Source organism: Onthophagus taurus, chromosome 5 (assembly GCF_036711975.1).
Source record: "Onthophagus taurus isolate NC chromosome 5, IU_Otau_3.0, whole genome shotgun sequence".
NCBI lineage: Eukaryota > Metazoa > Arthropoda > Insecta > Coleoptera > Scarabaeidae > Onthophagus > Onthophagus taurus.
Window position 1 is genome coordinate 6,037,372 of NC_091970.1, and position 16,704 is coordinate 6,054,075.

The 16,704-nt window shown below is 33.2% G+C and overlaps 1 protein-coding gene across 1 annotated transcript in view; it reads left to right on the forward strand.

Annotated features, from left to right (window-relative positions):
- Nucleotides 1–16,704, forward strand: part of LOC111426706 (fasciclin-3-like) — a 78,799-nt gene that overhangs the window by 20,135 nt on the left and 41,960 nt on the right. The window lies entirely within an intron of this gene.

The following is a 16,704-nucleotide window of genomic DNA, read 5'->3' on the forward strand; positions in this document are numbered from 1 at the left end:
TTTTGAAAATTATTGATGAAAATTGCAACATCGAAAATTTTATCATAACTTCAAATATTATTTTCTGAAAAACTAAAAATTATTTTTCAAAACGGGTTGGTTCATTGGAAAGAGAACACTCTTATTAACACGTTGGGAAATTTTCATACTCACATTTCCAGAAGTGAATTTTATACGAATTTTTAAAACTTAATCGGCGAAAATTGAAAAAATTGTCGAACAATTCAAAAACTTATGACAAGAATATTTAGACATTTTGAAAGACCTCTCAAGTTTTCTAAGCAAATTCCTGAATTTTTCAAGAGTTATAGAGGACCTTGAGATAATTTTTAAGGATGATATCCAACATTATCTAAAAATATCTAAGGATTTCTATACGTTGTTAGGGATATCTAGAATTTTTAAGGATGTCATGACGATTATTTAAAGACTTTTTTAAAATATGGAAGTATTTTGAAATGTTAAGAGTATCAAAAGAACTTTCGTATCTCTAATCCGGGGATTATCAAAGATGTCTAAGGATTTTAAAAAGTTTCTACGCAATTCTTAAGATATTCCAAAGAATTTTTAAGGAGATCTAAGAATCTAATAATTAGGAATATGTTTCAAATGATATCCTCTAAAAAACATGCAAAGGATTTCAAAGAATTTCCATTGATTCATTTTATATTATTTTGATGGATATTCAGAACACACCAGAAGATTTTTAAAGATATAAAAAATGTTTATATTTCGCGAAAAATCGCAGTTTAGTAGGATGGTTTTCAACCCGCTTTTTACTCAAATATGTTTAATAATTACGTTTGTCGACTCTCGTTATCAGTTTTTAAAGATTGACTTTTTTAGACCGATGCGGGGAGAGGAGGGTTCCATCCAATCAGAAAAGATGCATGTCAAACATGACGTCGCGTCTTTATTTCTTTATGTACGTAAAATAAAGGCGCGACGTCCAGTCTAGAATGCACCATCGGTTCCGATTAATAACAGCTTGGATTATTGTCGAGCGATCTACCTAGGTTATTGTCTCATTAATTAACTAGCATTATTAGTAATTTCTCGATATTATTTTCAAAAATTTCAAATTTTGCACGACAAAACACTCAAAGTATGAATACAAAAATGGATTAGTTAACAAAGAAAAATTCTTCAGATGATAAAGAGATAACGAATAGAAGTGAAGCGTTAAGACATTTATTGTTCGTTTTCATCCCCCAATTAAATTGACCCATCCACACATACAGTTTGAACCCCCCCAGTTTGCAAAAAAAGAAAATTAAATAAAACAGGAAGCAATTTTTCACCTCGCTTGTTTCAGTGTTTTTTCAACCCGGGGGTCTCGAGGAAGGCAATAAATTCCACAAGCGCAAGGGTCGATCACACGTTTACGGCCCTCCATCAAAAACATTTTTCGCACCCCCTCGACCTTTACCGAGGACAAGTTAATAGCAATACTCCGAGCTCTATAATTGACTTTGTTGCCGCCCATTCGTTCGGACTTCTACACTTTTTTTTTATTCTTTTCAGTTCAAAATAACGATAATATATATCGAGAATCAGCACTTATTACTTTTTTTTTTTGAGAAATGAGTCAGCAATAAATAATCTTTTAAACGATAAGATCCAACCACGTTTTTATTTAAATTAAGTGTTTATTTAAAGTTTAAGGGGGTTTTTGCGGTTTTCGTGGTTGATGTTGAGATAAGATTCACGACGGGAACTCTTTGATGACATTATGAAGTAATTGAGAACTTTAAATGTTACGTTGAAATATGAAACGTAAATTCGCATCTCGTTTCGTTGCATCTAAAATTAAGTGAATATCTCGGCGAAGTTAGTAATTTAGTTGAGTGTACCTCAGTTTCCAGGTAATCTATATTACGGGTAACAAGACACTCTATATTATCGGTGTTTGTATCATATAGGATCAAGAGAAATTCTACTTGGTGAATAATAATTTTTGCTTTAAAAGATGTAAAAAAGAAAGTAGTTCTTGAGAGGTTTCTTTTCTATCCCGTGGAAAAGGAATATTGTTATTATTTTTGGGGTAATTTCCGTTTACGAGTTTCAGGTCGCTACTTCTACGGTTTGCTTTTTGGTGCACGCAAAGCCGGCAAAGGAGGAGGCGAAGAAGTGTCGCGAAACTTTTACAATATCTATTAAAGAAGTTTAAAGTTATTTGTAAGTGCGCTTGGAATTTCTAACGATCCCTGCTATCTTATAGAATCCTACCACGGCTCGAGGTTGTATTACGACCCCTTTTACCGCTGTAAACGCGAAATTAAAAACGAAAAATAATAACGTCGCGTTATTTTAATTTTAATAATCAACGAATCATAGAATAATCAAATCAGGGAAAACACCACATAATATTTTTCTTTTGAAAGTTATACTACCGGTTATGATTTGAATTATATATTTCTGGATTGTGGTGAACTTTCAGTTTGCTAATAGTAGTGCGCAATAAACTCTTTGGGCAATTGGAATGTTAGAAGGTTTCTATCTCCATAAAGTAAGAATTTTGAAACAGCTATCTGTGTATTAAAGTTCAAAGACTTTGACTAGGGTCCACCATAAAGCAAGAATTTTGCAATGGCTATAATGTTCAGGACTTCTAAACAGATTTCGCTCCTTCCTGAAACAAATTTTTACCCAAGTTGAATATCTAATAGAATTTAGACCACTTCTCCTAATCCATAATTACCTAATCCAGTATGGGACTTCTATGGTGGAAAAGCAATTGAAGGAGATTATAAGTAAATATGAAGAGAAAATTAGCGTATTAAATACTGAAGTGGTTGATTTGAAGAAAATAGAGAGATGAAGATGGAGTATACCAAAAAAGTTGACGAGTTGGAACAGTACAGCCGGAGAAACAACATTCGATTATTCGGCGTGGTGGAGAAAGATTGAACTTCTTCGAAGAACGCTCGGGGCAACGGCAATGATCTCAATAGAAGTAAATCTCGGGGTATTTTAATTAAGTTTAGAGGGTAGATGATTAAAGAGGAAATATTGAGAATATTGAAAGATGAATGTTTGGTCGATCGATGGTACATTATTCTATAAAGATAAAACTGGTAAAAGAAATAGGTTCACTGTTTGATGGTTTTTTGAGCTAGACGTTATAATTGTTAATTAGTAATTACGTCAATTTTTGAGCTATACACATTTTTTAATATAAGTAGGCTTTTTCGCTTTTTTTATATTCTTGTTTTTGGATTGTTTGTTCTGGGACAAAAATTATAAGCACTACTGACAAGATTATATGTTGTTGGTGATTTTAATATTAATATAATGAATATTGATAGTGAATATCTTTTAAGTCTGCTTGATTCTCTTGGAGGTCAGCAGCTCATCGAACATCCTACCAGAGCAACTCTGAATACGGCTTCTCTTATTGATTTAGTTATTTCATTTGATATGTCTTTGGTACTTCGTAGTGGTGTGCTTCTGTGTCACCTTTCTAATCATGATATGGTATTTTGTGACATAAGAATTAATACAATTAAAAAATCTCCAATTTTTAAATTTTTGCGTCTCTTAAAGTATATTGATGATTCGTTTTTACAAGATTTAAGATCAATTCCGTTTAATAATGTATTTTATCTACGACTGCTTGGATAAGTCATCATTACCGCACTCATTTGAGGTGATTGGAGTTACGTAATGAACTTCATTACCGCACTGGTTTCATTACGTAACGCATTTTTAACCTAATCAGAACAAACTTAATTTATTGAAACGAGCAACAATACAAAAGAAAAAGTGCTATCTACTTACAGAGAAACAATACTATTTATTGTATACATTAATTATTATGTTTTTAGATTTCAAAACACTTATTCCAGATGAGTAAACATGTTGTTGAAAGTGACAATTCAAAATTGTCAACAATCATTTCAAAATATTTTTATAAATGTCAAATAGACTTTTCTAAAGAAATTGATTTTTTTGTAATTTTTAACAGTCGTAGATAAAATGCTGTATATCACACGTGGGCTAGAGCATAATTACAGTACTCGTGTGATTACACGACTCGGTCTACGACCTCGTCGTGCAATTCTCCACACTCGTACTGTAATTATGTTTCTAGCCCACTTGTAATATAAATAACTATTATCTACGACTGCTTGGATAAGTCATCATTACCGCACTCATTTGAGGTGATTTGAGTTACGTAATGAAGTTCATTACCGCACTGGTTTCATTACGTAACGCATTTTTAGCCTAATCAGAACAGCCTAAATTTATTGAAACGAGCAACAATACAAAAGAAAAAGTGCTTCTTATTTAAAGAGAAACAATACTATTTATTATAAACATTAATTGTTATGTTTTTATATTTCGAAACACTTATCCAGATGAGTAAACATGTTGTTGAAACTGACAATTCAAAATTGTCAACAATCATTTCAAAATATTTTTATAAATGTCAAATAGACTTTTCTAAAGAAATTGATTTTTTTGTAATTTTTAGCAGTCGTAGATAAAATGCTGTATATCACACGTGGGCTAGAGCATAATTACAGTACTCGTGTGATTACACGACTCGGTCTACGACCTCGTCGTGCAATTCTCCCCACTCGTACTGTAATTATGTTTCTAGCCCACTTGTAATATAAATAACTATTATATTGGTGACATTAATGAGAAAGTTTCATTTTTCACAAATGCGTTAATTAACCTCTTTGATTCCTATAAAAATGTATCGATTTACTATGCCACCTGCTCCTTGGATGACCGATAATATTAAGTTAATGATTAGACTGCGTGATACTACAGCTGTAAGAAATGAGAAGAGAGCATTTTTCGGTTCTATGGCTATCCCTGGTCATGGAGGGCAAATGTGGAGCAGATTGAAGTCATTGAATATTAAATCACATAAAGATGCTACTTTGCCGTCAAATTTAAAGTTTCCTGACAAGATTAATGAATATTTTGTGGAAAGGGTCTGGTTTAGATCTCTATGATAGTTCTAGTTTTAAAAATAATTTTTCTTTTAAATCAGTGGAGGTCTCTTTGGTGTTGGAGATGATTAATTCTATTGTCTCATCTGCAGTTGAAGCGGCTGGTATCTCTATTGACATGATCAAAATGTCTTGTCCGACTATTTTTCCATATTTAACTCATATACTAAACTGTTGTTTAACTGAACATGTATTTTCCATGGAATGGACGCGGAATATGGCGACTTGCGACCTATTTTTGTCCTTTCCAAAATTTTAGAAAAGATTATGTAAATACATTTGGCAGAGTATGTGGAACTGATGGGTTTACTCCTATCGCAGCAATCTGGCTTTAGGTGTGGGTACTACATCAATGCTGAATTTAACAGATGATTTGCTGACTGCTCTTGACAGAGAAATGAATACCGCCGTAGTTTTCTTGGATTACTCTAAGGCATTAGATACTGTTAACCATGCTGTTATTTGTAAATTATTTCGATATTTGGGATTTAGTGAAGACACAGTATCTATTTTACGTGATTATCTTAGTGATCGCATACAGCGGGTGAGGATTGACGATTCTATTTCTAGTGATTTGGCAGAAACAAGCGGTGTTCTGTGTTGGGTCCTATCTTATTTTCTTTATCCTGTAATGTCTAGGGCATTCAAAATGATTTTGCTGATACCAATTCTTGCCCAAGTTGAATATCCAAAATTAACAGAGCTGAGATAACAAATTAACAGACCATGACCCTAACAAGTGTAGGGATTTTCCTGATTATTGCCTAAAGCTATGTTCTTTAATAGCCTTATATTAAAGTAAAACGCGGAATTAAAAATGAAAAATAATAACGTTACGTTATTTTAATCAATTTTATCAACGAATGCACGTTTGACTAAGCTTTAAAATAGCTAACCGACTATAAATAGAAGATATGCATTATTTCGCATACCCGCAGCGTTGAAATAACACCCTGTAAATTAACAATAACATTTAATTTCAAATTAGTTATTACACCGGAAATTTAATTGCGTTATTGTGGCTAGAAACCCAGGGACCAAAATTTAATATCCGCTCGACGCACTTTGGATTTCGCGTAATTGGGTTCGGGTTCCACAACGAATCCTGAAACCGTCGACTTAATTAAAGAGATTTTGGTATCATTACGAGAGTAACGTGGAAAATGATGCCACGGATTAAAATTTTTTCATTCTAAAAACACCGACACAGCGAGAACTCTGTAGCGGACACAATCGAACAATGGGTTTTGATTAAAATGGTCGCCTGTCGAGCTTCCGATACCTGGCTTCGTCCGGGTTCTGGTCCTTGATTACTGGCTTCATCAACCTCCCTAGTAATTAGGATATTAGCTTACAAATTCCCGTTAGGACCACGTTTTAGCCTAGTTAGGTATGCAGGACTAAACTGGAAATTGATTGTTCATAAATTTAAATTCAACCCCGTTAAAAATAAAAGACAATTGATACTTTGTAGCAAACGAATGAATAAACAACGACAAAAATAAAGCAAAAACGAAATGGAACAACGTATCGTTGAGTTTAATTGGCTACAGAATTGCGTTTCCGTAACAAATACGTTATCGTCACGCTCGTTGCGACGAGTCCGAAACATTGTGGGATTTTTCGCGCCGTCACCGAAACGAGAGGATAGAAAAACCTTTTACGCGTTATTTTTTGAACGCCGTTATTTTTGCCCTCAATTTAATCGACGCGGCGCTAATAAAATTTTATCTACGTGATTTACAACGTAGACGACGACTAGCTGCAACAAACCGTGATAAACTTCGTTAATACAAAAGCGGTGGATCGATTCGTTTATTTTTCCAAGTCCGGTGAAAAATTAGCATGATATGTGCCTATGAATATGTAACGGTCTCGGCCGTTGGGAGGTTGATTAATACGGATGGAACTCGTTGAACATGCATCACCATTGCCCGTCTTGCTCCAACCAAGTAAAACGAAGTTATCTCTTGTGGTTTCACTGATGGTCCCTCGCCTGCGAGTTACATCGTATTAAATTATTTTGGGAACTATTTTATTCCTACCGAGTATATTATTTATTTTATATTCAAAGATCTTAATCTAGATAATATACCTTTTTTATTTACAGTTTTGACCATATCGTTGGAAAATTCTGAAGATGTGTATAAAGCTAGGTGTCCACTTGCGAGAAATGCTATCGAGAGTGTATTTTCTGGTGGACACGCATCTGAGAGTAACTATCAGAGAGTTCCCACCAACTTTCGGAGAGTAAACAGGTTGAGACTTGTACTCAAGTGGACACCCACAATTTATCTATCGTGAGAATAACTGTCAAAAAGCGAACACGGTTTGAATTTTGCTGCGAGTCTTTTCAATATAACATGTTTAAAGATGACGCCTAAAAGAAAATGGTCCCAAGAAAAAATATTTGAATTAATTGAAGTGTATGGAGAAAATTCAGTTCTTTGAAGTACCAAATCTAAAGAACATAGAAATCGAGAAGCGAGGGATGCAATTTGAATAAGTATTGGTACCATTTGATTTGTACCATTGGTAATATTTAGTCTTCTGACAACATAATTTGGTCTTCTGATAGTAAAATTAAGTCTTCTGCTAACAGTGTTTGGTTTTTTAGTAGTAATGTGTAGTCTTCTGTAAAAAGGATGTGCTTCATTTGAAGGGTTCAGAGGAAAAACGTGATAAGTCCAATATTTCATTAATTGATCTAAATGATTGAATCTTGTAGTAAAAATTACGACCTACAAGATGATCAATGAGTTTTAGATGAAAACATGTTTAGTCTTGAGATATTCACAAAATAAGTTTAGATGTACAGGGGAAAAACATGATAAGTCCATCTAAAACAGTATAAAAAACCGTTAAGTCCAAAAAAAACATAATTCTTTGTGGTTAATAGTATCCCAAGATATGTTAGCAGACTTTTTTTAGTCCATTTAAACGAATAAAAAATATACAATGACAACAATATTTAGGTTGGTATTACTTGTCATTTATTAAATTTTTAGTTGATAGTGACAGCCGGTAAACGTAATTCAAAACGGTTTAAATACTTTAATAAAATTGTAATAATTGCAGAAAAAATATAATGTGTATCGCGGCATTAAGCCCTAAATAACTATTATTGTTAATATTATTGTTGCAACAAAACGTGTTCTTTTTCGTCTTGACGACGTAATCAACACATTGTTAGTAACAATATACTAGTTCTGTGGTTTTTGTGTTGTATAATATCTGAAAATGTCTGAAAGTCCATCTGTAGGTTTAAGTGAAGATGATAGCGGTGGATGTAAAGAGTTGAAGACAAAGAAAAGAAAAATATTTGGAAGAATTACTGAGGTCGGTAAGAAATTGCGGTTACAAACCCATGAAACAGGAAGAGCCTGCACATGCAAGAAAAAATGTTTTGAACAACTATTATCTAAAAAAAGTAAAGAAAAAATTATTAATCATTTCAATAAATTAAAGTCAAATGACGAACAAAATTTGCATTTGGCAGGATTAATATCTATATTGCCAATTCGGCGAAGAAGGAACAGAAAACCGGAAGCAGAAGTGTTATTTCGGGAAGCTAGTTACTGTTATAAAGTCCGCGTAGTCATGGATGAAAATGTGGAAGAAAAAGTTGTCTGTAAGGTAGCATTTATGGCTCTGCATGGTATAGGGAGATCAAAAGTCGATATACTAGCATCGTTAAAAAATTACGGAACAGCACCAAAGGATAAGAGGCAAACATAAAAATCGCCCCAACAAAATTTCTGAAGAGGTGAAGAGTGCTGTTCATGCTCATATTAAATCTCTGAAAGGAAGATCTAGTCACTACAATTTGCGCGATTCCACTAAGACATATCTGCCTGAAGAATTAAATATCAAAAAGTTGTTTTTGATGTTTAAAGAAATTCATGGCGAACTGAAGATTTCTTATGAAACATATAGAACAATCTTCAATAATGACTTCAACATAGCGTACCGATACTGTGATGAGTTTGCAGCAAGAAAGAAGAGTTTACTATCACAAATAAGCAATGAAACGGATACCTTTTATAGAAAAAAGGGAAATTCTAGGAAGTCGTGTAAGAAATCTGAAACTAGAGAAGCAATCTGCTTAGATTTTGGTAAAAATTTGCCAGTCCTCAACTTTCTGTATTTGCTTTCAATATCCATATATTGTCAACTGGTGAAAGCGTGTTTTACGTCTACCCAGAAACTGTTGGTAAAAAAGGTAGCTATGATGTTTGCTCCTTATTTCACCACTTCATATATAACATTTTAGACACTAAAGTGAAAGAACTTGAGATATTTTGTGACTCTTGTGGTGGCCAAAACAAAAATGTGACAATGTTTCGTTTTTTACATCACGTAGTACACGAAGAACGCAAATTGACATAATTGAAAATGACATTTCCCATAAGGGGACACTCATACCTAGAGTGTGATAAGAACATGGCTCTTGTGAATCAAAAGATTAGGGTGGAACATCCCGATGAATGGCTGGAAGTATTTAAAAATGTACGGATTTCTTTCGAAGCTGGACCGCCTGGACCTCCTTTATTTGGACACTCTTTATAAAAAAAAATTACCGTTTAAATCAAGACCCGTCAGAATTATAGATATTAACCAGGAAGATTCTGATGTTATGCGGTACAAAACTGCCTATAATGGTCCTTGGTTCAGTGAATCACTGAAAACTTCTAAAAGGAAACGTTCTAAACCATCTCAACAATTACCACATAAATTAGAACATTTATTTGTTACAGATTTCGTTAATAAAATTGATTTTGATACTTTAAATAATGTAGTTATATTTTTGTTTGTTTTATAAGCACCTGTGTTTATTCTTGCATTGATCTATCCTCAAATATTGAATTTTTTTCCATTAACTCTTCTTTGGTAAAGAGCAAAAAGATGATAAGTGTGGGACTTACCGTTTTCTTGCATTGCAATTCTATTTGTTACCCTAGTCTGACTTTATTTACGCGTAGAACGCAAACATTTAAGAATTATCGTGTTCACAGAATCAATAAAAAATAAATTCGAATATTAATTACCATAGCAAAATCGAAGAATTACTTCCCATTGGCCTAGAAAAAGTCTGGTAACTTTAAAATAAGTCTCTTATGAAATTACGCATTTGTGACTTATCACGTTTTTCCCCTGGACCCTTCATTTGCAATATCTAGTCTTTCACTAGCAATACTTAGTCGTCTGTCAGCAATATCTAGTCTTCTACCAACAGTCTTTCGTCTTCTGACAAAGAATTTGCCGATCGTCCAAATGAAGGAAAAGATAATCTATACATCGAATAGAGAACTGATAACAGAGATAAAAATGAGCATAAACTCCAAGAAATCTCCAAGATGTGATCTCATAGCAGGATCATATAGGAGCTATTAAAAAATCTGTCAAGATAATCCTTAGTTAAGAACACCATTTGGAAGTAACGAAGTGATACCTCATCGTGTTACCTTGTTATCTTTGTATCGAAGATTCAGATTTATAAATGTAAATGTAACTTCTTGTATTAAAACAATATTATTATAAATCTATCGAGGGGAATATTCCAATTATTATAAATGATAGTCTTATTAAATTACAAAGTTCCTTTGACGGGTTCGAAAACAATTTCAAACTCCTCGTCTGATGAATAATACATAGGAATATATCTTTGCGAGATTTGGAAAAACAAGTTGGTAACCAGTTAGTGTAAGATTAATATTTCACCGTGGACTATTGAAAATCTTAACGACCGGTTTTAGCAATTCAATAAGTGTGCTCCAATTTGAAAATGGCGTCAAAACGATTCGTTTAAAACGTAACTTGTTATTTACGATAAAAACTCTCATTATGTGGAGCACTTGGTGGCGCACGGATAGTTGGAAAGAAGGTTTTAGAAAATTTCAACTCTAACTGCAACTAGGGTAAAGTTTCTAATCAACGCCGACACTTTGTTCGAAGCTGAGCACTCGTTTTTGCTACCCTCGAATTGACCCTAAGCTAAATTAATATACGTTCACGAGCTTGAACGACGACAACGAATATTCCCTGGTACCAAGCAAATACCGCACATCCGGTATTTAGAGAACCCGCGTGTGTTCAGGCTTTCATGTGGATATAATAAAACGCAACGTGTACACGCTTCGAGAGAGACGGTAATGAACCCGCTCTTCGAAATAATGTTCTTCTCTGCAAGATACAACGTAATAAGCTCGGTTTATCGATAATTGAAGTTTCTACGTATGAAAACTATACTAAGCTACAACTTTAATTAAGTTAGCTATACTTACAATTATAACATGATTTATACTTTGATTTATTTTCATGTCTTGAGGGATCGAAATTAAATCCCGATTTGTATACGACTCCTTTCATAAGAGAAGCGCGACACACAACTATCGACAAATGCCTGTTCCAACGAAATACCAAACCCGCAAATACCGAATACGTGCCTTTGATCGATTTACCAGGTCCGGGATTGCATGTTTCGGGGTGATATTACCACATTTCGAACGAGATTCCTACTCTGCAGGTTATACGCGTCTTTGTACTACGAACCTTGTTTATTGCCGTTTTCATTTTGACTTCAACTTTCGATCTAATTTTGAAAATGAATTTTTACCCTGTAAAAATGAAGTAGTAAAAATCGTGACATTTCCCACTTACCCCATGACGTGTTAATTCATTTTTTCTTTTCTGTATGGTCAAGAAAATTAGCTAAGCTCATTAGAAAAACAAAGTACGAAAGGGGGACCTGTAAAGATCGTTATCTTTACCGTTCGTGACACCGACTATAAGATGAATGAGAATGGTGCTCGTTTTGATGGAGAGTGTGCGGGCGCGTAAATCAACACGTAGAATGTGTCGTGCCGCGAAAAATGCCCCAGCATATTACATTGAAGAAGAGGAAAAAATGGGTCGTCTATTTTCAGACGAATCGATAATATCGCCAGGAGAAACAAAAACGGGATTAGATTTTTTTTCAAGTGCAGTTTTAACTGGTGAGTTTCAGTTTTGCGACGGCTTTAATTAAAAGTTGTATGGCGAAAACGTTAATTTTTCAACACGTTCTATTTTTTTAAGCGGGAAGTAATAATTGATCCCGAAATAAGAGTCCGATTTTTCAATTTCGCGAAATCTAAGTTACAACTTTGTCTTAAAGTAAATAAATTTACTTTGAGTAGATACTTAAAAATTTTGTGGAAAATATGGCTATAATTCCGTTAAATCACATTTAGTTCTACCACAGGTTGGCAATAAATAAATTTTATAACAAGAGATATATCACTGATTTTAGCACGAACTCTGCGGGACGTTAATGAACGTGCCATTAGGCCCCTAGAGATCGCCCAGTAGCCGTGCAATTAATAATTTCGAACCCTTTTCTATTATCGTTACGGATGTTTTAGTGTTCTCCCGTTATAATTGGTATTAATAGTGCTAAAACTCGCGTCGTGGGTCATTGGGATTTATAACACCAAACCAACTAATGGTAAAGTAAAAGTAAACATATTATAAAGTAAATACGACGAGAATGGGAGGGCGATTACGTCTTTTTATTTCCTTTCTCACCCTCTTTCACTTCCCCAATCAGTCCGACGTTTCGCTTGATTGGATGTGGTGGTCGTTAGTGTGACGGCATGGGTCGCAATTAGCGAACTAACACAATTTTCCAAATTACTTTAATTCTAGATGGATATTGCTATCGCAGCAAATTTATTTTATTGAATAGAAATCGAAATAGAAATAATTGGTTTGTTTACGTGAAATTAAAAATGAAATGTATGGAGTCAAGTTGGCTGCTACTACAGTTGTAGGGCTATTTCAATATTGGTAGCTACACCATTACGATGTGATATATTTCGGTCGAACACCGAGAGGTTCCCTGTCTCTTTCTCGCTAGGCTACCGTTTGCAAATTGAAAGCTTTAGGTACTCGCTGTTCCATCTGCCGCTACTTTACCAGCAGATCTACTAAACCTACTGTTTTGAACCCACCATATATTTCCTCTACTAGTTGTATATTGCAGTAGCACGGCTATCGTAAATGTGTAGGTATCGAGGATTACACAAATTTACAAATATCGAACACATTCTTCATTTAATTAATGTCGATACTTTTCAATTTCATTTCAATTAAGCTATACATTCTTTATTCTTTATCATTGCATTCATTTTTTTATATCATAACACACCAAAGGTTCAAATATAAACACAAAGCTTTCTTTACTAACAATTCATTTCATTTTCTAGTGAAGATAAAATTTTTAAACATTGTCATACAATACGTATGACGAGTTGAGCCCGAGGTACTACCGAGACCCTTAAAGATAAAATGTGATCTCCAGTTAAAGGTATCATTCGGTAATTGGAGCATACTACAATAACACTTTTACAACAAAAGTTGTAGAAAATTTTAGTCTTAACAGTATTGCTCTCTTGCACTTTTGCTCCCAGATGCATAAATATTGAGAAAAATACAAAAATTTGATGAATTTCGTTGTTTTACAAGCAGTTAATGGTATCATTCGGAAATCGGAGCATATTACAATAAAACTTTTAGGACAAAAGTTGTAGCAAATTTTAGTCTTAACAGTATTGCTCTCTTGCATTTTTGCTCCCAAATGCATAAATATCGAGAGAAATACAAAAATATGAAAATTTACTGAATTCGTAGTTTTACAAGCAGTTAATGGTATCATTTCGTAATCGGAGCATGTTACAGAAAAACCTTTGGAACAAAAGTTGTAGCAAATTTTAATCTTAACAATATTGCTCTCTTGCCCTTTTGCTCTCAGATGCATAGATATCGAGAAAAATACAAAGATATGAAAATTCGATGAATTCTGTTATTTTACAAGCAGTTAATGGTATCATTCGGAAATCGGAGCATATTTCAATATAACTTTTACGACAAAAGTTGTAGCAAATTTTATTCTTAACAGTATTGCTCTCTTGCACTTTTGCTCCCAGATGCATAAATATTGAGAAAAATACAAAAATTTGATGAATTTCGTTGTTTTACAAGCAGTTAATGGTATCATTCGGAAATAGGAGCATATTACAATAAAACTTTTAGGACAAAAGTTGTAGCAAATTTTAGTCTTAACAGTATTGCTCTCTTGCATTTTTGCTCCCAAATGCATAGATATCGAGAGAAATACAAAAATATGAAAATTTACTGAATTCGTAGTTTTACAAGCAGTTAATGGTATCATTTCGTAATCGGAGCATGTTACAGAAAAACTTTTAGAACAAAAGTTGTAGCAAATTTTAATCTTAACAATATTGCTCTCTTTTGCTTTTGTTCTCAGATGCATAGATATCGAGCAAAATACAAAGATATGAAAATTTGATGAATTCTGTTATTTTACAAGCAGTTAATGGTAACATTCGGAAATCGGAGCATATTTCAATATAACTTTTACGACAAAAGTTGTAGCAAATTTTATTCTTAACAGTATTGCTCTCTTGCACTTTTGCTCCCAGATGCATAAATATTGAGAAAAATACAAAAATTTGATGAATTTCGTTGTTTTACAAGCAGTTAATGGTATCATTCGGAAATCGGAGCATATTACAATAAAACTTTTAGGACAAAAGTTGTAGCAAATTTTAGTCTTAACAGTATTGCTCTCTTGCACTTTTGCTCCCAGATGCATAAATATTGAGAAAAATACAAAAATTTTATGAATTTCGTTGTTTTACAAGCAGTTAATGGTATCATTCGGAAATCGGAGCATATTACAATAAAACTTTTAGGACAAAAGTTGTAGCAAATTTTAGTCTTAACAGTATTGCTCTCTTGCATTTTTGCTCCCAAATGCATAAATATCGAGAGAAATACAAAAATATGAAAATTTACTGAATTCGTAGTTTTACAAGCAGTTAATGGTATCATTTCGTAATCGGAGCATGTTACAGAAAAACTGTTAGAACAAAAGTTGTAGCAAATTTTAATCTTAACAATATTGCTCTCTTTTGCTTTTGTTCTCAGATGCATAGATATCGAGAAAAATACAAAGATATGAAAATTCGATGAATTCTGTTATTTTACAAGCAGCATGATATCATTCGGAAATAGGAGCATATTACAATAAAACTTTTAGGACAAAAGTTGTAGCAAATTTTAGTCTTAACAGTATTGCTCTCTTGCATTTTTGCTCCCAGATGCATAAATATTGAGAAAAATACAAAAATTTGATGAATTTCGTTGTTTTACAAGCAGTTAATGGTATCATTCGGAAATCGGAGCATATTACAATAAAACTTTTAGGACAAAAGTTGTAGCAAATTTTAGTCTTAACAGTATTGCTCTCTTGCATTTTTGCTCCCAAATGCATAAATATCGAGAGAAATACAAAAATATGAAAATTTACTGAATTCGTAGCTTAACAAGCAGTTAATGGTATCATTGGGTAATCGAAGCATGTTACAAAAGAACTTTTAGAACAAAAGTTGTAGCAAATTTTATTTTTAACAATATTGCTCTCTTGCACTTTTGCTCTCAGATGCATAAATATCGAGAAAAATACAAAAATATGAAAATCTACTGAATTCGTAGTTTTACAAGCAGTTAATCGTATCATTCGGTAATCGGAGCATGTTACAAAAGAACTTTTAGAACAAAAGTTGTAGCAAATTTTATTCTTAACAATACTGCTCTCTTGCATTTTTGCTCCCAGATGCATAAATATCGAGAAAAACACAAAAATATGAAAATTCACTGAATTCGTAGCTTTACAAGAAACATTAATAGGGGCTTTTATCGATATAGAGAAACTTTTTTACCGCATATCAAGGAAAGAACTGTGTTTTAAAATCATGTAATGGTGTGGATAGCTGTCCGAATTTACGTGCATTAAAATTATTTATTAAAACAGTTTAAAGTGCAAATAAAAATTTTTCTTATAACGGATTTTTGGCTATAACGCACACTCTCTTCCCCATCCGTTGTATTGAGGTTTAACTGTGTATTAATAACATTGAACGATTTCATTTTGTATATTATTAAACGACAATCTACATTAATATTTGCATATTGCACAGAATTGTTCATGTTTCATACATATTGGTGTGTATTCAGAGTTCAGTATTAAACCCTCAGGCATTTACAATGCAGAGGATCCCGGGAAAATAAACAATTTAAATTAGAATGGAATGGAGTAATTGAAAATTGATTAAGTTTCGTTGCAAAGTTAGATTAACCACTTATTGTTATATATTTGTTCAAAATAAAAGTGGACTATATAAATTTAAAAGGCTTTAAACTAAATTGCTATTTGGTGCCGATGCATATCGAAACCGACTTAAAGACGTTTTACCGTAAAAGGGTCAACGGTGAAAAAGGTACCTGGGAAAAATTGAAATTTTACAGCTAAGAGTATAGAAAAAAAGAAAAAAGTTCTCTGGGGAGCTCCTTTTTTGTGGTAGCTGGTTAATGTAACGTCGACCAGTCGTGGTATTAAGGGCGAGCTTTCCAAGTAATTAGACGGGGAAATAAAAATTTTATGCGAAATAAAAACAAAACTTTTAAAGAAAAACGTTTAACTCCGCAGACCCATACTTCAAAGGCGCAAAGTGAAACTGTTTAAGGTTCTATTAATTTCTTTTTTAACAAATTTTACGTTAAAATTAACGAACCTTTTTGTTTATGTCATTTTGGTTTAATTAAGGCTTTTGGGTTGTATTCTTATCAACATGCTTCATTAAATGATAAAACAATTTGCACTGAATAAGTTGTA